At 34.9% G+C, this 23203-nt stretch overlaps 2 long non-coding RNA genes across 2 annotated transcripts in view; one reads left to right on the forward strand and one right to left on the reverse strand.

Moving 5' to 3' along the window:
- LOC309647088 overlaps window positions 1-23203 on the forward strand; it is an 846185-nt gene that overhangs the window by 534063 nt on the left and 288919 nt on the right. The gene's annotated exons all lie outside the window — the stretch shown is intronic.
- The window catches only part of LOC309647078, a 190391-nt gene continuing 178857 nt past the window's right edge, over window positions 11670-23203 (reverse strand). Inside the window, exon 4 of the long non-coding RNA XR_014255770.1 lies at window positions 11670-11684. This is a non-coding gene — a long non-coding RNA (uncharacterized lncRNA). The remainder of the gene's footprint in view (window positions 11685-23203) is intronic.

The following is a 23203-nucleotide window of genomic DNA, read 5'->3' on the forward strand; positions in this document are numbered from 1 at the left end:
CACTAATACTTACCAGTATGCCACAGGTACATTTCAGATGAAGGTTCATTAACCATAATAAATCTATTTTATTTATTATCATTGAAATCTGGATGTGCAGTCATGTAAATTATACTGTTTCAGAATAATCTAATAACACTAGAATAATAAATAAGCCAAATGTGTTTTTTAATTTACTATCATCAATCTTTCTTTAATTATCCTGCCATTTTGTAAATATGAATAGTTAGAAGAAATGTTAAACCTGTAATTTGTTCCACCTTCAGAATTCTTATGGGGCCTAAAGCAACAGAAAAACCTCTTAAGCATATGATATATATCAGAGTGTCATGTCTGAAATTTGGCACAAAAATGTTGAGGTCGTGAAAAGTAGAGACTAGAAAAAAAGATTGTGATTTAAAAGCTGCAAAATTTCTATCTATAAGGTAAAATATTTTTATTTTTCTTTGAGAAACACTTTCTTCATCCTGAGAAAAACAACCTAATAGGCTCCTAAATTATTCAAAGTAAAAAGCAAGTATCTGCCCATTTTTCCTGGGGAGAAATTAAAACAAACAATAATCTGAAAGCAGATGTTTCACACAGGAACCTAAGTGTTCTGTTTGGTAAAATAAATTGTATTGAATGGAAGTTCTAAAACCTGAACCTGCAGCTTTTATTGATTTTAGTGGAGAGAGTGAGAATGAGAATGTTTCTGCAGGGATTTGGGTGAAGAAAAGAAATTCCTTTCTCTCTGGACCTTGGACCAGTGAGTATTCCTAGGATGAGAGTTAGGGTGGGGGATGCGGAGTGGGGGATTTCTGAATTGGTGAATGAGCTCTGAGGATAGTGACAGACTTGGAATTTGTTTATGAAATGTCTTACCATGTAAGTGAACCTAAGCCTATCAATAAAGTTTCAAAACTTAGCTTCTTATATCAGAACTAAGGAAAGGTTCTCTTTCAAGACTGTGAATGTGGTAAAGAGGAGGGGAAATCACCTCTTCCTGCTTGATAGCAGTCATAAGCCAGGAGACATCACTTGTGATGGGACAGAGCAGCCTGATGAAAAAGCCAAATAGATCATAAGGGAATCTGCCTTTCAACATGTAGAATGCAGAGTATGGGGAATCTCTCAGAAATAACTAAGAGACACAATAAGGAGGGTCAACCTCCTGGGGTCCAGGACTCCTGTGGGTCCACCCTGAAGTAGAACCAGGTTATCTGTAAGCTCCTGGATGATTCCAGTGCAGACATTATCAGGTCCCAATTTTACTGAAGGTGAAAAAGCAGTTGTTATCATGCTCCAGGGTGCTTAAGAATTTTCTGAGTGCTTGCTAAAAAACAAGTCCCACGGTTCCAGTCCAGATAGCCTGATTTATGTTTCCCATTTTAATAAGCTCTTAGATAATGCCGATGCAGGTGGTTCAAGACAACACTTCAAGAAAACATTGCCTAAAAGGTTAAAGCACTTTTATGAAGTATTAGCGAGAGACCTTTAAAAAAATCAAGTCATTTCTTATATAAAATATGAAGATGCATTTTAGCTCTTTAATTTACATATATGGCTAAGCACTATTAGAGCAGTGAGGACACAGAACCTCATTTTGGAATAATTATGTTCAATGTGAGCACAAGAAGCAATTATCTTATAAATTCTCCTTTAATATCAATAAAATATGTTGTTGTTTTGTATTTTTTAAATCAACAACAATTTTATTTTTTTCATCAAAAAACTTGTGTTGAATGTCTACTGTGTGTAAGAAATAAAGCATTTTACAGAACACAAAGTTAATTTACATGAACAAATTTGTTTCAGGTACTTGAAAATCAATGGGTTTTTAGAATGAGTGAACTAAACATGTCTAATGGTTATTCTTATGCATGAAAACTGTCAGTGCATGGGATTTAGAAATAAATATTTTTTAAAGTAATGATTATACACAAAATTCCTTCTCTTATCTGCTGCAATTGGATTTTAAGTCCTTCATTTATTCATTTCTGTAAATATTTCCTATGTGTTATTTTATTAGCCTCCTTAATTACTTTCAGATTTTATAATTCATAGATGTTTATATTGGATTTTTATTCAATGGCATTCCACAATGATCAAAAATTATAGAGTTCATTTTGATTTTGATTAACCTAGCTAAGTCAAATTATTTTTAAGGGGGGAAGAAATCATACTTATTAGATGGGGATTTTGATTCTCTGCTAGAATATATGAATGTTTTGAGCAATAAGAGCTAGTTTTTAAAAATTCACTTCCAAATTGTAAATAAAATACGGGTATTTTGGATAGATTTGAGTCCAGAAGTACAATTATTTCAAGGAAGAATTAGCTTTTCATCTTAGAGTTCACAAATGCAATCAATGTTACAAAAACATTTCTGAAATATGCTTCTCTGTTTTGACTTCAACTAAGATATTCATGAGATTTTATAGGATTTGGTTAATTCTCAGATGTGAATTATAGACCAACATTTAAATGAAATATTTAACTAAACTTTGTAAATAAGTGGTTCACAAAATTGGTTAATATATCCTCTAATAGTTTATTTCTTTTCACTTTAATTAATTGCATTATAAGTTGCAAAATTCTGTCACTAGCTTGATAGTAACTGCTGATCAGATAGATCATGAGAGTCTTGCTGAACTGCGAGGGAAAAGGGGACAGATTAAAGCTACAATTTGGTACCTGACCAGTCATGGTGGAGCTAAATGAAAACAAGAGGTAAATCATTCAGCCAAACGGTTGTTGAGAGAAAAGGTATGTTCAGATTCTAATGAAAGAGCATAGCTAACGAAAACCAGAGTTTAAGACATGAAATAACCTGTTTGCAAATAAGTCGTGTTGATACCAACCTCCAGGGTTCTTTTCTAAGAACCATTAATCTTTCCAAATACCTTCACCTTCAAACTGTTATGTTACTAAAAGTGTTATCAGAAATTCTTAGTCTTTCCTTTTGGAGTTCTCTGAATTTCGTGCTTGGTTTGGGTTCAACAGACTCAATGGAATATAAGCAAAGTGTGTACATGTTAGTATTTATAAAAAACAATTTTGTTATTTTATCTATCTTATTGTATTAAAAGGCTGACAGAAATATGCTATATTTAATGCCTGAGGGACCGTGGTTTCTAAAAGTTTAAACAAAACCCACCAGTTTTACAAAATTCTAATTATGAGTCAGAGATTAATTGTGTAAGAATGTTGTGTTCTATGTTTCATGGCTTTTCTCCTGAATGTTGTTGCTGGACTTTGGTTGTACTCAGGAAGTAAAAACTGCTATGATGAGTCAAAATATAAAAATAAAATCACATGGTATATATACCCACAAGGTGTGGGTATATAAAACACACACTATACATGAAAATATAGACTGCCTTAGTGGGGAAAAATTTATGTTCAAAAAATTTAGAACATTTTTTCCAGAGTATTCAAGGTCAATTATGATTTAAGCCAGTATGACAAGAATCTCTGTATTTCTATACTATTTTATTAAAAGCACTGTACACCCATTCTCAAAGGATAAATTACAGAATAAATAATTAAAGCACAGATTATTGTATGGTTAATATTTCTTTAGATTGTAGATCAGTCATACAGGTCCCATCTTTGCTTCTATCTAAACAATGGCATCATCAGCCAAAACTTCTCCATGCTTTTAACTTATCTCTTTTTTAAACCTTCCATAACATTTTCTCCCCATTTATTCTACTCATGTCCTAACTCTGCATATCACTGCCTTCACCTAGAGGCAGACACTACAAGGGATTACTCACAACCTATTCCCCCTTTCTTCTCTAAGTTTGATTTTATATGGGATGCACATGTGCTAGGTTTAAAATGCCCACCTCCCAGTCGCCTATGTGGCTAGAGGTGAATGTATGACTCAGTTCTGGCCAATGAGGTATATGCTGAAGTCAACTGATTGGGTCTTACAAAACCTGTTCTTTGGATCAAAGTTCTGGAAGCAGATTTTTGCCTTTCATTCTCCCCCTTATCTTCTTACCTGGAACTTGGTTGCAGTACCTAGAGGTAGAATGGCCATCTTTTGAACATAAAGACCAAACTGACATGCCAAGAATAGCAGAGCAAAGAGCAAATGGAGCCTGGAAGGCTAATGACTTTCTTAAATAGCTACAATGGTTCTGGACTGCCTACCTCTGGAATTTTTGCCACATCAGAAAGATAAAACTTCTATTTGCTTAAATCACTGTAAATAGGTTTCTTTTATGTGGAATTAAATGTAATACTAATCAATACAGACAGAAAATAAGTGACATCTCTCCATATATTAACCTGTGTATAAATACTTACACTAAAATTCTTTGTTTTTTATCATACATTGATAAATATATTTTAAAAATAAAGAAGAAATAAATAAATAATCAGGAAAAGATTTTAAGTATACACAAATTGTTCAGGGATTCTGTTTTGTTTTGTTGATTTTATTGATTGTTAGGTTTTTTTGTCCTTGGTCAACAGCTTTTTAATATTACATGCAATATCCTGGTGGTGGTGTGGTTTTTTGGGCTGCACCATGCAACTTATGGGATCTTAGTTCCCAGATCAGGGATAAAATTTGGGCCCCCTGCAGTGGAAGCATGGGATCCTAATCACTGGACCCCCAGGGAATTCCATATGTTTTTGTGTTTTAATGGTTGCTAATTCTTTGACAATTTTCCCTCAGAAGTAGGGTCTATGTCCCTTTCTCTTTGAATCTGAGTAGCCTTGTGACCAAAAGAATTCAGCAAAAAAGACTCTGTGTGATTTCCAAAACTAGGTCAGCAAGGGCAATGCAGCCTCAACCTCATTTGCCTGGACATTTGCACTTGGAGCCCTGAGCTAAGCTGTAAGAAATCCAACTGATCTAAAGACACCATTCTGCAAGGCTGCCCCATGGAGAAGTGTTCCTGTAGAAAGCCCTAGTCTTCAAATTCTTCCAGCCCCTGAGCCAAACACAAGAGTAAGCAAGACTTCAGCCCCCCCAATTGAGTCTCTCCTGGCATTTGAGTCTTTTCAGCAGAGGCCAGCTGTCCTCATATAGACCTGTCCAAATTCCTGACCTAAAGAATTTGTTAGCAAAGTAAAACAGTTGCTTTACATTATTAAATTTTGGGGGAATTTGTGTTTCAGAATTAGTAGCCACAACACTGGAGAAAGCCATTCCTCACACATTTAGGAATATGTGAAAAGTTTTCCAAAATGAACACAATGGCACATGGTAATGACAGAAATAGTATCCAAGAGGATTGCAGCAATAATTTAGAAAATGTTTTACATTTATATTGTATCTTTGAGTCCATGCCATTCAGGACCCATTACAAACTTGACTCCCTAACAACAAAATACATAGAAATCCTGTTGTGTATCTAGGTGTACTGAAATTCACAAGAAAGATAGTGAGTTCAATAATCAGAAATAAGAATCTAAAATCATCAGATAATGTTGAACTTTCAAAACACACACAAACTTTTAGTTTGGCAAACAGTATTACTTTCCAGGGTATCAGATACTTACAGTCCTCTACCTTCCTCTCATTATAAAAACATCAGCATCATTCTCATCATGATCATATTTATCTAAACTCTTCAACATAAATACTGAAGGCACAGACAATGAAAGGTCATAGATTTCTGTACCATGGTATACATTTGTTTTATTTTCCATATATGATGATGCTTGATTTCATATTTTCCCTTTGAGATTGTAAACGTAACAAAAGCAGAGCCAATGTCATAAAACTTAATCTATCAGTAAGATTATTACCCTTAGCTAGATTATAATGTCCCATATTGAAAACATAATTTCATTGTTTGAACCATTTTCATTCTTCTTATTAAAAGGTTAAGGCATACTGTCTAAATATCTTATTCTCTGAAAATTCCCTATGCTTTTTGTTATTATAGTAGCAGCAGCAGCATTTCTAAAAGATGCTTGCAAAAAATGACTTTATATATTTTGGTCTATAATTCTTCTTTTTCTGCATGGTTTGTCCCGTAGATATAGATGGGATGTTGAAACAAAATGTCATGAAAACCAGACTCACTTACAATCATCCAACAGTTTCCTTTTAAGGCCCTCCTTTGAAACAAAGTTGAAAATTATGAACTTTTTCTCAAGTCCTGACATTGTCTTTCTCAAAAGAATCCACTACATCCTTCCAAAGTTTTTGTTTACTGTCATATACAGAGAGCCCGTATTCTCTCAGAGGCCTGAATTGCTCAGATTACTGTCAAAATTCACTCAGTCCATTCCTAAAATTATGAAGCTAACCTCCAAAAACTGTACTGAAAAACTGAAATGGGGTTCTCTGTTTTGTGCTAAGAATAAAAAGGTACATATTTCTACAATCTGAGATAGATTTAAAGTGACTAGATAGCACTAAAAAAAAATTATAAGAATATCTGGCAAATTTATTTATGTTAGCTACAAGTATTACAGAGCTGTTTCTTTTTCTTCAGTTTCCACCAGAGATTTTATAGGTTTGTGAAGGCACACAAATATTGCCAAACTCAGTGTGTTAGATCACTGAGGTTTCAGATTTCATATCAATGGTATAATTTTAATCATATATGTTTATTTCTTAATATATTTTAATAATTGGTTAGTCACTACATGTTTTGTTTTTTTTACATACTTTGAATCTTTTCAATATCTTTAAAAGAGTTTGCCTTCTCATCAGGAAGAACTTTTAAAATATTTCCCCAAAGGAACTAATTTTTCACAAACGTAATTTATATGGAATTAACTCTCTCTCTTTTCCCATGGTTTGTATCTAAATTGATTTCCAAAATATAAAATGTCTTGTTCTTTGTAATGTTATCGTTGGCTTCCCATTAAGTTCATCTGTTGGCACGACACTTGAATTTAGAAAACGTAGCAAAGTATATTGTTATATTTCATGAGTTGATATTTTCAGAAAGCAAAATGCTAAGTAATTAGGGAGTGGACAAATATTTTGACGATTATTCAGTTTTCTAACAGTTTTGTTATAATGGTTATGGTAGTCGGTACTCTTGAGATCTGAGTGCTGTGTAATGGAAATGTGTTTATTATGTTTCTGTTGAGGGTCTTCCATTGCTTTATAAGAAAAGGTGAGCTACTTTAATTGAGACAGTGCATAAAACAACACAATGACATTCTCTTATAACAAATACCCTGACTTCCAGATATAATTAGAGAATTTCCAGATTCTGCCAAAAAATCCAATCAAAAACCAAACACTAACAATTCCATGTGTAATAAGAAATTTAAATAGTGGCTACTATTACTGATGCCTGGATTTATAAACTTTTTCAGATATTGTTCTTAAGCCCTTAATCCACACACTCCCACTGACCAGGACCCCACATTTTTATTTTTGTGACCTGTTCCTATATACTGTAAAACTAAGCACATTGAATTTCAGTCCACTGTATATACTGTCTGTTTGTTGCAGTAAGATTTAAAGTTATCAAGGGTGGGAACATTTATTTTTTATTCCTGTACTCATATCAACTAAAAGATGTCTAAAATAGAGATAGTGCTAATATGTGGAAACAGAATGGAATGGTGTGAATTAGAATAAAATTACTACACTGAGAGGTGTGATAAAATAGTCCATATGGAAATATTGTCATGACCATTGGTGTTCCCAAAATACATGTTATGATGAGTTTCTTAATAATTCACCTTCACCAAAAATTACAAAATTTGGTAAATTGAGGGATAATTGAAAACACAATTATTTCTAGCAACATTTTTATTGTTTAGACATTAAATTTTACAAATATGATCAGCAATATGAAAAGGACAATGACAATGTTTATTACTTTCCAGAGTAGCACAACTTGCTTCCACACTGCTCTTCAGGGATTTTTTTAAAAGACATAATTGTGGGTCAACTTGATAATCATAGTGGAACTAACATACACATGGAGCTAATCAGCTTAATAATTCTGTTTTTTTAGTAAAATAAATTGGACCTCTGCAATTGTTACAGTAAAGGCCTACAGGGAGATTATGTCGCTGCACACTGCACTTTGAAAGGCTAACTTCAAATATAAATGCTGGTCATGACATAAAGTCAATGGGATCTTACCAGAGGGTCAGCAGAATTTAGAAAATATAGGTTTCAGGTGAACTCAGACTTACCTGTCCTTCTCAGACTGCAAAAAGGGATACAAGTGCTCTGCTGACAAATTCAGGATGTGGCTGAAATTTTACCAGTTATTATGTTATTCAATTCATTCCATTAAAATGAGGTCTATGCAATGTCATAACAGTTCATGTTACTTAATATTAATTTTTGACAAGAAAAAAATTAATGTATGAGTGTTTAGGTTTTCTCCTTTTTCAGCTAGCTAAAAAAATTTCTGGAATGGTCCATTCTATCTCTTTTGCTCCCCACCCCTTTTCTCCCAAGATCAACTCTTTCTGGCTTTGCTTGTAAAACTGGATAGAAACAAGGAGTGACAGAAGGAAACTGGATTCATAGAGTTAAAGGTGGGGGAAATTTCTCAGAGAATGTGGGAAGAGAAGAGGAATGGGAGTTTGTAACATAAGGGAAATACAGAAGAAAGAATTTTTTTGTGTTACTATCATATTCTTAATCTTCTCCACCCTGGCCCCTTCGCTGTTTTGAAAATCCAGTAAAGAATTCTGAGTTTGAAGGACTGTGAAGCTCACTTTTGAAGGATTACATGGCACAACAATAAAGCTCAGAGGGTTTACATATTCAGGATTCAGCAAGATTCACCAGGATATAGCAGATCCTGCAAGACTCCTGAAGAGGCATGGTTACATTATGAAAAGAAATTCATGATATGAGGTCAAATAAACAAGTTTGACACCTGTTTCTCCCACTTACTCACTATGTAACTTTGAGCATGTTACTCTCCTTTGGTAATAATACTGACAAGGCGGGATTGTATCGAAAGAGCTCAGCACCTGGTAAGTAATCACATACTTGTTGTAAATGCATGTTCATTCTAATTGTGAGGTATAAATTGTCGATAAAAATACCCTTATGCTATTTTCTCACTGAACCTTTTGTCAGTTACTGAAAACAGTGTGTTCTTCAGGAATATAATTAATAATACACCATATGGCATTTGCAACTTATAAAGCACTTTTTACAAATTTTTAAATATAATCCTTACCACAGCTCTCTTAGGTATACTTCAGTATTAATGCCCCAACAGACAGATAAACTGAGCCTCAAAGAAGTACAAAGCCATCCAGCCAGCAAGTGATAGAGTTGAAGCTTGAATCCGGATCATCTGAACCTAATTTCTATGCTATTTCAGCTATATCTCCACCGTTACAATAACGTTACATCATGCAAAATATAGTAAAGACAGAGCACAAGTTCCTTGAAAAGAAGATAATCTACAGCATGGGAATCTACACCCAAGATATTCATATCAACAGAAAAGCCCCACTTCAAGAAATTGTTGAAATAATCACTGGTGTATTCCCTAAATTGAAAGGAAGTGTCATTCCATCTGTACAGAGGAAATTTGCAACTTCATGAGACAGGAGTTTTTGCTTTAAGGAGGTAAATATCAGTGACCTCATTACTGCTTCTTTGCCTAACTCAAGCCCCTCAATCTCTTCTCTGCCTGGCTAAACTGTTTCATCCAGGAAGCTTTCCCTCATTCTTAGCCCCACCCCAGGCTGAGTTAGAGGTCCCATCTCCATCTTCCCACATATTTTGCAAACCTGCATCATAGCCCTAACATTTACCAGGATGGAAGCTCAGTGAGGGAATTTTTTCTAGTTCACTGTTGTGTTCCTACCATCTAGAACAGTGCCAGGCATATAAAAGTTGATCAGTGAATATGCATAGAATAAATGAATTCACTGCTTTTGAATTGTTCAGTGTCTAGATCACCAACATAAACATTCTTTGACAATAGAGGTTCTTCTATATGTGCAGACTCAGGCCCTGGTATAGATTCTGTCATATACAAATATTTCATATGGATGTTAAATAATACATATTTAGCATCAGGCACTTAGTCCTTATGGATATTCACTCCAACATTTCTCATCATACTCTAGGAGGTAGGTACTCTTATCCTGTCCATTTCACAAGTGAGGAAACTCAGGTACAGAACACATTAAGTAATTGCACGAAGTCACACAGATGGAGGGTGGCAGGACCAGAACTACAATCCAGGCAGTCTAACTCCAGAGTCCACGTCCTTAACCACTGCACTCTATTAAATAAATGCATAAATAAACAAGTAAATAAAATAAAGATACCACAATGATACATTCACTGATAAAAAAACTGTAGTAGTGCTATGAACACAGATGAGGTAATAATTAATATGACCTGGGGATAGTGGAAGCCTTCGTATTATAAGTAACATTTGAGTTCGTCATTGAAGGGTGAAGTTCAACAGGCAGTAAATAAAAGTATTTAGTGTTACCTGGCATATCATTTATTACAAACAACATTATTTTCTATTTTGCAATCTAAACTTTTAACAGTGTTTTTATTTATCAGCAATACTAACTTCACTCATTATTTTTCAATTCCTTGGTCATATCTACTATGAAACATATCTCACATTTTTTTCTATTTTCTTTGATAAAGACAACCTTTTGGGAAATGCAGGCTTTTATCTTTGTAAAGTAGATTGTCTTTGCTGATGCTCATGAAATGAACTAGAACTGAGCTGGAAAATATGAAGTAATTTTTCTTTTCTATTTCATAAGATTTGCTTTGGCTTTCAATTCAGAAGAGCTTGACACTGTAAACCTATCACTCCAGGGACCACCAATCCATCTTACAAGGTTCACGTCTGGTTTTACCAAACTTCCATTTGAGACCATGCCTAGACCTCAGAGGAGTCATAAGAAGGGAATAATAGGAAAAGGGTGGTAGGAATGTGGCCTAATGTGTCCAGAGAGTGTGATAGAAAAATGGGAGTCATAGGGATGATATGGAGATGAACTAATGCCACCATGGCAACATCAGGTATCAAGTTCCCCAAAACATTCCTACTGGAGATTAGACTTGCTAGAGCTGGTTCTGCCCCTACACCCCTCAGCACATTCAGGCAAACAAGGCTTAGCTTGCAAGTGCACAGCTGCTGAGCTTGCAAAGGGGCCAAGAAACAAATGTGAAAAACATCTGCAAACATTTCATTCAAAAAAAACCTTGAGGTAAGTTAACTCTAAATGTGTCAAAGTCAGGACTAAGTGGAAATAAATTTCATGTGATTTTACCCAGTTTCTGATTTGTGTGAGGAGGAAATAATATACCCATCTTCATATCTCTGAAAAGCTAGTTCCTTTCCACTCCAGAGATCACTGTGCTGAATATTTCTGACAAAGAAACTTCAAACCAAATCTCCAAGAAACAAAGCTACTACATTTCAGTTTGATGTGCTAAAAGAGACATTTTAATCCCACATTGTACTATGCAGCATCAGTCTATATTCTCTTAGAGTAAGAGCATACATTTATGCCCTAAATACCTGCAGAAATAGTACATAAAACACACACACAGATCATCTCTAGATTACTTATGATACTTAATACAATGTAATGCTGTGTAAGTAGTTGCATGTGGAAAATTCAAATTTTGCTTTTGGAACTTTCTGGAATTTTTTAAAGAATATCTGCGATCCATAGTTGGTTGAAATCATGGATGTAGAACCCGCTGATCCAAAGGGCCAGTTGTACAGTATATATGGTATAGAAACCTAGAGATAAAAGAGTAAACCAAGAACAAATTGTCAAACTGCTGAGCTCACAAATGACTTTATAGTATGCTAATTATCCTAATGGGGGGAAAAATGCAAAGATTTCACTAATATTCACCTAGTAAAAATCTGAAGAGTTCAACACCATTGTTTTTCAAGCAAACGTCAACCCATATACCTTTGTAAATATAATAATAATAATTTGCAATGCTTTACAGTTTTCAAATATCTCTTATCCTCACTAGGCTATAAGAGAGGTGTAAAAATCCTGTATTACAGTTGAGAAAGTGACTTACTTGAAACTATTCATTTATTCTTTTATTCAGCAAATATTAACAAAGCACCTGCTATGTTCCAAGTGCTGGTTGGCACAGGTGATAAACAGGCTAGGTCCTTGCTTTCAGGGAGCTTACCTTCTAGATCATTTCACACAAAATAAGTGCAAGACAATAAAACAGGGTAATGTGAGAAAGCAACTGAAGCACAGTGCAACTTCACAGAGGACAAGAGTGGGTGTCATAGAAGGACTCATTGAAGAGGGAGAAGTTGAGCTGAGACCTGAGTGATGAAAAGGAACTATAGGTGTGAAGATCTGGGGAAGAGGATTCCAGGAAGAAGGAATAACAAATTCACATAATTATTAAATAATAGAGTAGATAATTAAACTCAGTCTTCTACTCTTCCATGATATCATACTCTCTCTTTTTACTTGGTAGATGATGAACTGGGACCATGAGTAATAAAGCACTCAAGGTCATATTAAGACTACCAAAATAAAATACTTATTTGCAATTTTTTTTTAAATCACCATTGAAATTGTTTATGTGTTTCAGACAAATGTAAATATCTTTAATTTTAATCAACATAAAATCATTATAATAGAGAACAACATCATTGTCTTCAGTAGGGTTCATATTTGATATTTAAATGTAATTTTTTGTCACTCAAAACATTTTTATCAGTTTATCTTTATTTGTAGTTCAGTAACCCAAGAATGAATATACAGACCTCAGGTAAAAAGATCGTTTCTTTGCTGTGAACCTAAAACTGCTCTAAAAATAAAAATTATTTTAAAAATTAAATAACACATATAGCATTACCAATAAAAAATATATTTAATTCCTCAAAAAACTCTTAATGTGAGATTCAAGAGAGTGTAGGATTCTATAGTCTAAAAGTTTAACCCAACTGCTAAAATTAAATGGTCTGACAAACACATAGAGAAGAAATCCCAAAAATAAACATTATTTTCATTACTTTTCTATAATTTCACAAACATGTAAACTAAAGAAGAGTATATAATTTAAGTAAAATAATCTGGTACCTCATTCTCCAGTTTGAATTATTTGGGTTCAGATCAGATCAGAACTTGTCCACAAAGAGAATAGAAAATTTGACACATGATTATATACAAAATCAAAACTGTCAAAAACACATAGTAAGAATACCAAAATCTAGCAGGATATCACTTATTAGAAGACAGCACTGTATAACAGACAGAGGTCTAGACTGGGAGTAAGTAGATTTGGCTTCTCTTTTAACTTTGTGAGTAACCAGACATGAGACCTTGGAAAATTAATTAACCTCCTTAAATCTCAGTTTCCTCATCTGTAAGATGGCTCTAAGGATATTTATTCTACCTACTTTGATGGTTGTTTTGTGAACCAAGTGAAATAATGTAAATCAAAGGATTTTCAAAATATAGTATTACCCAATTTAAATAAAGAAAAAATGATAACTTTCTCCCACCCACACATACATCCTTCTCCTAAAAACTTTACCTGAATCCTGGGCTTCAGTGCTGGACCCATCACCACTTGAGGGGAAAATATATTGACATATTTTTTTCAAGTTCACCTTTAAAAATCAGGAGTTGCACACTAAATTATAAAGTTTATGTGTTTATATTTTGTGATGCATGTTTAAAGTTCTTCACTAATTAAGCAGAATGTTTAGAGAATTAAATTCATTTGTAATTCTAAACTTTTGGATTTTTAATATCTTCAAAAGATTTTCAACTTTCTGTATTCAACATTTTTAGAAAAAGAATTTTGCTTATTTACTATATGCAATCATGATTAAGAGTGAACCTGCTTGTTTTATTATTTTGTTCTCCTCCAAATTCTATGTGCTTATCAGTCACTCTCATGCCTCATTACCTGGAAAGAAGCACCTCAGAATATACAATAAATCATCTCTCAGAGGTGCCTGACTTCAACAAGCAGCAAGTCACTGTTTTCTCTGTTTCATATGGAAATCAGTGTTACATTTAGAAGGCTGGACAATACTACAATACTGTCAGTTGTCATCAGTCTTTCATGGACAACATTCAAAACCAAATTAGAATTTGTCCTTGCCTGGCTAAGTCTTCCTTTTATTTTAGAAATTTGTTTAAGAATATAATGCTGAATTTTGGGATTTGTTTTTCACAGATTTTTTTAAATTTTGAAACACTGGGTTTCATTGGGTGGGCTATGTTTTGCAGAAGTGGCTGCTTAGTAGACTGTCATAGTTTTAATTGCAGAAGACTTTTACTCCTTGAATCCTTAGCATCTTATAATCCTATGTATCACTTGAATAGACTATGAGGTCCTTAAAGGCAAAAAAGTTTTATTCAACTTTGTATCCCCAACACTTAACCCAATGTTTGTCACATCAGCAGGCACCCCATAATCAGAGATTTTATGAAACCCTAGATATTAATTACTGAGGTGACCTACTTTTAAACAGTCAAAACTTCTGGAATGTTCTACCTTCTCTGATTTGAACTAAAGTATTTCGAGAACTGGATTTCCCACTTTCAGTCAACTCTTGCTAATAGTAAACAGTTACCATGTACATAATTCCAATTTATTTTAAAAAGTTTGTCTGAATGAGGCTAAAATTTCCAGTTAATGTGTATGCTGGAGGTGAACATATAACTTCACTGTACTATAACATTTGTCTTTGAGACATTTTGAGAAATATGACCCTATTTTTAATAAATGTGAATTTCCTGAGAAAAGACATCTATATAGTTCTCAAGTACAAATCCTCTTTTCTGAGGGGGAGGGAAAACTTCTACTCATGTTTATTTGATGATTTATTACTTATGTCAGTTATTGGGGGTTTTTTTTCTTTTCTTTACATACTTACAAGGATTTTACGGTCCCTTGATTTTTAAAATGGATATTACTTTAATTTTAAAAGTGACTGTTTCATTAGTAGGAAATAATGCAGAAGTGGAAAGTGGCCTACTGTTGGTCTGGGTAACATGGAATAAAGGGAGTCTGAGACCATGCCCAGTGTATGAGATTTTCTGCTATTAACTCAACATCACCACCACACTAAGTATCCCCCAAATCCCCTTCCCCTCCATGGTTCCAAGATGGTGTTGTAATAGCAAATCTAATTTCATCTTTGATGTTTGACTTCTGACACCTTTCAAGTCACACCACTCTCCTTTCCCCTTCTTTCCCACATCTGGGCAAGTTGATAAGAAAGCACAGGCACACCTTCCTTTGGCACCAGTGGGAAGTGCAAACCACACAATCTCCAGCCTGTGTATGTGTAGGAATCATGCCAACCGTACATCCTAACTACAATAAAAACCAAACAGTCCCCTTTCTCTGCTCTTTCAAGCCATTTTTGGGCTTTCCCAGAAAGCCTCATTTTGTGAGTAATAAATTTTTCTTACTTTCTTAATGAATGCATGGATATCATCAGTCTTGATATCTAAACCAAATTTGAATGGAGGATCCATCTCATTTTTACAAGGTAAACACAACAATTTTGCCAGAGAAAGACCATAATTCCCCAGAGAAAGATGTGGTCATATGTTTGAGCAAACATGGGATCCATAGCAGCTTCTAAGCAATACTTTGCAAACCACTCACTTTAATGCTGCAGCTGGGGACTGTTGATGGAAGCTCTCCAGAGAATCTTGAGATTTGCAGTGGATTCCAGGTGAACCCAAAGAAACATCCACTTTAGTGATGACTTTCCTGCCATTTTTTCCTAGCTCTTCTAATGATTGTGTAAACCTCAAATTTGCTGTAAATTCCTCCATTCTTGGAATACAAGGGGGATTTCTGTTTTCTGCACTGAACCCTGACTGATATACTCAGTTAATAACAGGAACAATAGAGTCTCAGATTTAGTCCACAGATTGGCACTCAATAAATATTCATCACATGGTGGCAGACTGCTCCTTTATTCATTAAAGTATGAGTCAGCAAAATGACATAATGTGAGGGAATTTTAGCAGGAAATCTGTCACAGTTTTCCAGGGAGTAGTTTTGAACAAGAGTCTGAATGAGGAGAGCAGACAGTATTCCACAGGTGAGATCAAACCTAGAGCCAGAGATGAAGCAGAAAGGGAATGAGCTATCACATGGAATTGAGTGAGGAGAGGATGCATTTTTTTCCAAATACAGTGCATCTTTGACAAATTGGTTGAATAATTTGCTGTTGGTTAGCAACTTTTATTGGCCTACACTCAAATTTTGCAGGTCTCTCCCATGTATCTTCAAGGAATCACATGGCTCTCAATTTGCCGTAACTATCATGCTCTGCATTATAACAGCTGGCAGGAATGGACATATCTAGGAGAAAAGCCAGCTATAGGTGCCCAACGAAGCAAGCAACAGGGGCTCCAAAGCCTAAAGGTGAAATATGCTTTCACTGAAGAGTCTCTAGAACTGATTGTCAGAAAGTAAAACCAAAATGAGAACCAAAAAATCTGTATATTTCTGGCATGCAATTCCCTTGCTCTTACTCGTATAAATTCTTTTGGAACTGGGTTGTTGCCTAAATTGTCTTTAATATCCATGAGCTTCACAGGGGGAGGCTGTTTCTAAGACTCTTTAAAGCTGCTAAATAACTCTTGACATTGTTTTTTAAGTTTTATGCCATTGTGGCTAAGAGGACAGCAGAAATCAGCAACTCTCCTATTATGATATCCGTTGAACCATTTGCTGTTGCCGTGAACAGTCGTCCTGCTGAATATACCAGTATCACAAACAAGTGGCTGAAATTTTCATTTCATATTCTCATGTAAATGTCACCAGAATTTGTCTGCTTATTATCTTTTCCTGATCCCTCTTCTGACCCTTAACTACATCTGCTCCATCTTCCAATCAAAGATTAGTGGCTCATTTTCTCTGAGTTAAGACTATGTTCAACTCACTCTGGTTTTCTTCTCATTCACCTCCAAGATAAAGAGAAACACTAGAAATTGCAGGGTATTTTTATAAATTTCACATGTACTGAAAGAACAGGTATGGGAGAATTGTGTAGAAGGGGAATATTTTGCTTGCTGCAGGCTAAAATCAACTTGTAAGGTACTGTATAAAAATATAAAATACTCAGCAATTACCTCTTAACTGTAAATTTCCTGCTGAGGCATTAGGTACACCTCAAGCTTCATCCTTTGTTCTTGAGGATGAGGTTGCCATCAGTATTGCATCCTGATTCCTGATTGAGCACTATGGCCCTCAGTCTGAGATTTCTGAACCAGCAAACATATGTGATATCATTTGTTTCATCTTGGTGAAGGTGAGTAACCAAGATGGCAGAAAGATAAGCGGGACACTGGTAATCAATATTGGCAATAAAATGTTTTTAAAAAAACATAAAACAAATAAGGAAAAATATAGCCTCATCCAAATGCAAAATACTCACTTGTATGTTCTTTGATATAGATATGTAAACATAAAGTCATATTCATTGGTATACATCCTTTTACTCATGTTCATTCACACGTGACCCATGATAGACCAAGGTAGATTCAGAAATGCAATTCCCCACAACTGCATTAACTGAGGTTTACAAATCCCCTGGGTAGAGCACAAACGCATATGTGTATTTAGGCCCACACTACCCCAGCATACATTCACAGAAACATACTACAACTGTGCCACTGCTAGTATTCAGAATCTCTCAGGCATGTGCAAAGTCCATTCTATGTCATATGTACCTATCTGCAATCTAATTGCATAATGTGATCAGTTTTTTCCTTAAGTATTTTGTCTCTTTTCACTGATAAACAGTTAAGTTCCCATAGAATGTTATTCTGACAATCTTATTGATGAAAGATTAACAAGAAAAATTAAAATAAAAACTGAAGCACACTTCAAATTGCTGAGTGCAAAATATTGAATCATCTTAGTAAAAGATGTACCAAGAATTTCCAAGTTACTGTTTAGTCCTCTTCTAGTACTCTTCTGAAAGTTGAATATTCTGGAATACTTTTAGAACAGAGTAGTCATTTGAATAGTAGTATTTCCCCTTTCCTTTGGATTATGATCTCTTAAAAGTGCTTTGAAAGCTAGAAAATATTTCTACACTAATTAAAGTATATAAACACTTCAGGCTAAGTGTAAGCATGTGAAATTGCTATTTGATTTTAGGAACAGAGTACCTTGGAGAAGAACTAAACACTTGTGGCATTAAATAGCATATTATTGAAAGAGTTAAGGAGAAAAGGTCAATACATAATAAAATATACGTTGGAAATTTAGGAAAAGTCCACTAACTTGCAGAAATAAAGATCTGCAGGTATAATAACTAAGACTATTGACATTGTTAGCTCTGACATAACAGAGTGTTTATACAAAAGTCCTTTGTAGGGTTAATTCTAGGTTTTGCCTTGTATTAAGAAATGGAATTCCATGTATGTTAATTATACTATTCCCCTGCTATTTTTGGTACAAATTCAAATTCATAAGGTTTGATGTCCTTTCAAAGCAATTGGAATTTCAACCTTCAGTTTACCTATTGATGTCACTATGTCTCTTGAAGAAGGACAAAATTAACCTCGAAATTTATGGCACAAATATTAACTTCATATGCTATTCAACAGCTACATGAAACTTCATCTGATTATAAATTATATTCATAAGACTCCCTCTTGCATATTTTCAGATTAAGTCCCCGTTATAAACATGTCAAAGTTCATGGTTGGTAAAGCGCCACATTACAGTCAGTGGACCATAAAACTTCTGTTAGACACAAATTTCTTTGCACATTGATAAAAAGCAAGAGCTGTGTCTAAAGCAAATGTCCTACCCAGTCAGCAGCGTTCTACTGACATCGAGTGGCCAAGAGACTAAAAAGTCAGATAACCATTGCAAAGTAAGTTAGCTTTCCATTTTGTGATCAACCAAGTTAGAAAATCCAGATTGTAATAATTATTACATTTTTAATTAATAATAATGTTACCTTTTCTGGAATGGCTTACTCATCCTCCATTCTCTCCTCTTTCTAATTGAGAAGCTGGAAAACTAAAATGTACATTTCCCAGACTCCCTTGCAACTATGGCTTCTATATTCAAGTCAAGTTTCACCATGTAAATATGCTCAATTAATATATGGAAAATAGAACTGAGGCAGAGACTATCTTCCTGGGGCTCTTTGCTGTTGCTGCTGGCTCTCATGGTCATGAAACATGACGCTTCCCTACAGAAACTTTACATTATTCATTCTTCAGCTTCCTAATTATCCAGAAGCAATGGATACCCAATTTAACTTCCCTGCATAACAATTTTGGTTATCCATTTACCAGATACCTCAGACAATTAAGGAAGCAGAGATAGTAGTTCTTCCTCTGACATCTCTAATAGTGGCCCCAAAGCACTAGCTCTTCTAGTAGGTCATTTCTGTGTAGTTCTGGAACTCATCTAAGAGGCTCATTCTAGAACTGCTCCTTAGGACTTTCCAATGGATTTGTAAGTTCCAAAATCCATAAATTAAATCCCTACCTGCTAAAAATACCTAGAGTGGCTTCTGTTCTATGCCCTGAACCCTGACTGACACCTTACATTTTTATAGCTGTATATGATTTATAAAATAGGCTACGTGATATAGACAAAGACTGGCTTTACAGCTGGGTTCTGATTCTCGTCTCACTATGTACTAGCTGTGAGATCATTTAACTTTTCCCATCCTCAGTTTTATTATTTCTAAAGTAAGGATAATAATACCTGCCTCACAAGGTTAAATATATTAAATTAGATCCCATAAATAAAGTACCTTTCCCAGCATCAAGCATAGAGTTGGTGCTTAAAAAGTCAGTTCCCTACTCTTAAATATACATTATATCATATATGTCTCATTCAGTGAGTGTTAGATACTCAGAAAAATTTATCCAACAAGCACACAAAGTTAAGCTGAGTAACCATTGGGCTATTGTTTACTGTGAAGGACTAAAAACTAGTGATTGTTGCTTTTTTCTCTAACATTTTTTATATTTTAAACCTTGTAACAACCTTTGAGGTTGGTACTATTAAATAATGAAGAGTACCAGTGGGGTCCAGACACTTCTAATTACTTGACCCTGTGGACACATTCTTAGCCTCTCTGAACCTCAGTCACAATACCTACACATGAGGATACTAAAATTTCCTATATAGTAGAGCTGTTATGAGAATGAAATAAGCCATTTGGCCTTGTTATTCTTTTTGACATTCTGTACTCTGGAATCTCTGGTTTCTAGTCCTAAGAGATGATATTTTCATACAACAATCAGCTTTCCTAAACTCTTTTGTCTCTCGAACTTCAACACAGTCAATTTCTTCCTAGTTATGCTGTGAACCTGGAAAAATATGGCTGCTTTTCTTAACTTTCTCTTGTCTATCCACCTTCCCTTAGGATTTTGAATTCAATGACGGTGTGATTGCTTCTGTCTATCCAAGATACCTATCTGCCTTAAGATCCCCACTGTTCACCAGACACACAAGCAAACAAAAAGGGCATCTGTCCTGGTTGTTTTCACTTGCTTCTGCATTAGGGGATGTCCCTAGGGTACTGGGGAGGGTGTGGATATACTAAGGAATGTCTGCAGGGGATACAGCCTGTTTGACAATCTGTAAACTGATAATGTTGTCCTTTGTCAGCCAGCTGGGTCAGGTTCCCCGTTAGCAATTCTAAGGGTACAACCCATCAAGACAAGATTCAGCTGAGCATTTGTCTTGATAAACTGACCTTGTTCATTCTCTCCTCCTGATAGGCAAGTTCATTATTTTTCACTCATATTTTCAACAAAAGTTTACAGTTACTCCTGCTGCAAAAGGACTGAGCTAGGTTCTGGTTATAAAAGAATGAACAAGATATTCTCCCTAGTCTCAAGGAGGTCATAATCCATTGTGGTCAGTCTTCATTAAACAAAGCCCACTCTGGATATCTCTCCTCATTAGAAGCAATATACTTTTCACTTCTGCTTTGTTGGCCTCATAAGTGTCTAAACACAAATGATACATATGGACAGACCACATTCTTTTTCACTCTGCTTTATTTTGACCAAAACTTTTCTAGAACAATACTTGCCCGATAGCTGTTATTCCAAGTAAAACTATGGATTCTAAAACTAAAACCTCTGTTTTTCCTATTTTTACTCAGATTTCTTGCATTTATTTACACAACATTTTCCAGATGTTATCAGTGACAACTGCTATCAGTTACTATATTTTGTTACCCTAAATTATGGCTTCCCAAACTTATTCTGGAACTTCAGCCTCTAACAAATCAGTACAGACTCTACTTACTTTTGAAACTGATAGTTTCATTTTTATGGGGGCAAATGATGCTTAAAGGAGAAGTATGCTGAGGTCAACATGGAATGATCTGGGAGTTACCAGGATGATTCAAAGTGCACAAAATTATGTTTTCCATCTAGATGTTACAGTATCTGACATTTTACTACTAAAGATTCATTCCTTTGGATTGTGTTCCTTACCATCTGCTTTCAGTGTTGGTAACATCAGGCTAATTCACACTGAAGAATCAAAGGGTTATGTTCCAACAAGCACTTCATTGCTTGCTATGGATACTCTAGTGAAGATTTTTCTTCATTATTTTTAGTAATATATCAACCGTTTATTGATTGCCTAATGCAAACTAAGGTACTAGACATTTCACAGTTCTATTATTTAATCTGCAAAACAACCCTGTAAGACAGGTGTTATTATCAGCCATATTTTACAGATGAGACGCATTTTAGGAGCATTGGCTTTGAGGACAGATATACGTGATAAAAATTTCAAATTCATTACTTACTAGAAATGTGTCCTTGGAAAATTTACAGTTTTTTCACCTATAAAAACAATGGCAACGGTACTTTTCTCCTGAGCTTGCTATAAACAGTAAATATGCCTGACACAGAGCCTAAAATTCAGAGGCTGTATAAGGGTAGATAAGGACACAATTATCAGAGGTCAAGCAAGCTGCGCAAGTAACCAGCTAACAAGATCCCCATATCCTGGAGTACCTCTACTACATTATGGTGGTTTTTGCAAAAAGTATGCATGTCTCTATATCTCTGAGTCCTTCATCTAAATGAATTTGGATAAATAAATATAAAACAGGAAGAAAATAGTCATTACAATAACAGCAGCAACAAACACACTGCAAAATTAACTGCTCTCCCTCAGAATAGTTTGCCCTTTCCTATCCTGGATTGTTAAGGTCAGCTGTGTATTCAATGATGGCAGCCTCATTTCTTTTCCCTGGCTTCATGTGGATTGGTCTGCCCGTCAGTCTGTGACACTAACTCTCATGTATTAGGATCTCTGTGAGTCAGTGCCAATGACAAGGCTGAGTCATTAAGCGATGATGCAGTCCTGAAACTCTGGAGATAGCAATTAAAAATGACCTTTGTTGGTGAATTCGGTATCTCCATGTCCCTGGCTCCCTACCTTCAAATTAGTATCAGCAAAGAAGGTACTGCCTGGTACATGCGAAGAAAATGTAATTATTGAGAAAGATATGATTATACAAGTGAAAAGAAAAAACAGAGAGAAAAAGTTTCTCACTCGAGCTATAATTAGTACTAGACATAAACTTTCCATTTTGCTTTCTGGTTTGTTCAACTTAGCACTACAGAGAGCTGTTTATTTAAAACTCAACTTTTAAGTGCTCATAAAGTGTCCCTTTCTCTCTAAATAACATCTTTATTTTCTCATTTAACCATTTATATCGTCCCCAGACCTAGTCTTTTCTGTCTAACTCTTTGCTACAACTATTAAAATAACCAAACATAAATTCTAAGAAAAAACTTGGTTTCTCTTACTCTCTCTTATTACTTTCTTTAGGAACACAAGAGGTAGTCCATTTCTTCATATCAATTGGAGGTATTTTAACAAGATCTTTTTCCTTTTAACACTGAGCCTGTTATAATATTCTGTAATGTTAATCCTCAGGTCTAAACAAGTCTGATAACTCAGGCTCCAAAATAAGAAAAGAAAGTAGAAATCATCAACTAGCTTTCTCTTTACTGAATGTTCTGTTTTTTTGAAGAAACAAACCTTTTCCTTTGGTAAAAACTTCCAGTTGGTTCTGACAAAAACTTGTGAAACTTCTGTCGTCTTGAAAATAGCAAATATCTAAAAATTCACAAAATTTTTCACAGATTATAAGAAATTAGTTGGAATAGGTGAGCTCTCAAAGGCCAAACTTCCTGAGTTCCAGCCCTGCTTTTCCAGCTGTCTCTCCAGCAGTATCATGTGGAAGTCCTGCCGAAACCTTACACTCAACTTGTTCAAAAC

Source organism: Balaenoptera physalus (genome assembly GCF_965194825.1).
Source record: "Balaenoptera physalus genome assembly, chromosome: 17".
NCBI lineage: Eukaryota > Metazoa > Chordata > Mammalia > Artiodactyla > Balaenopteridae > Balaenoptera > Balaenoptera physalus.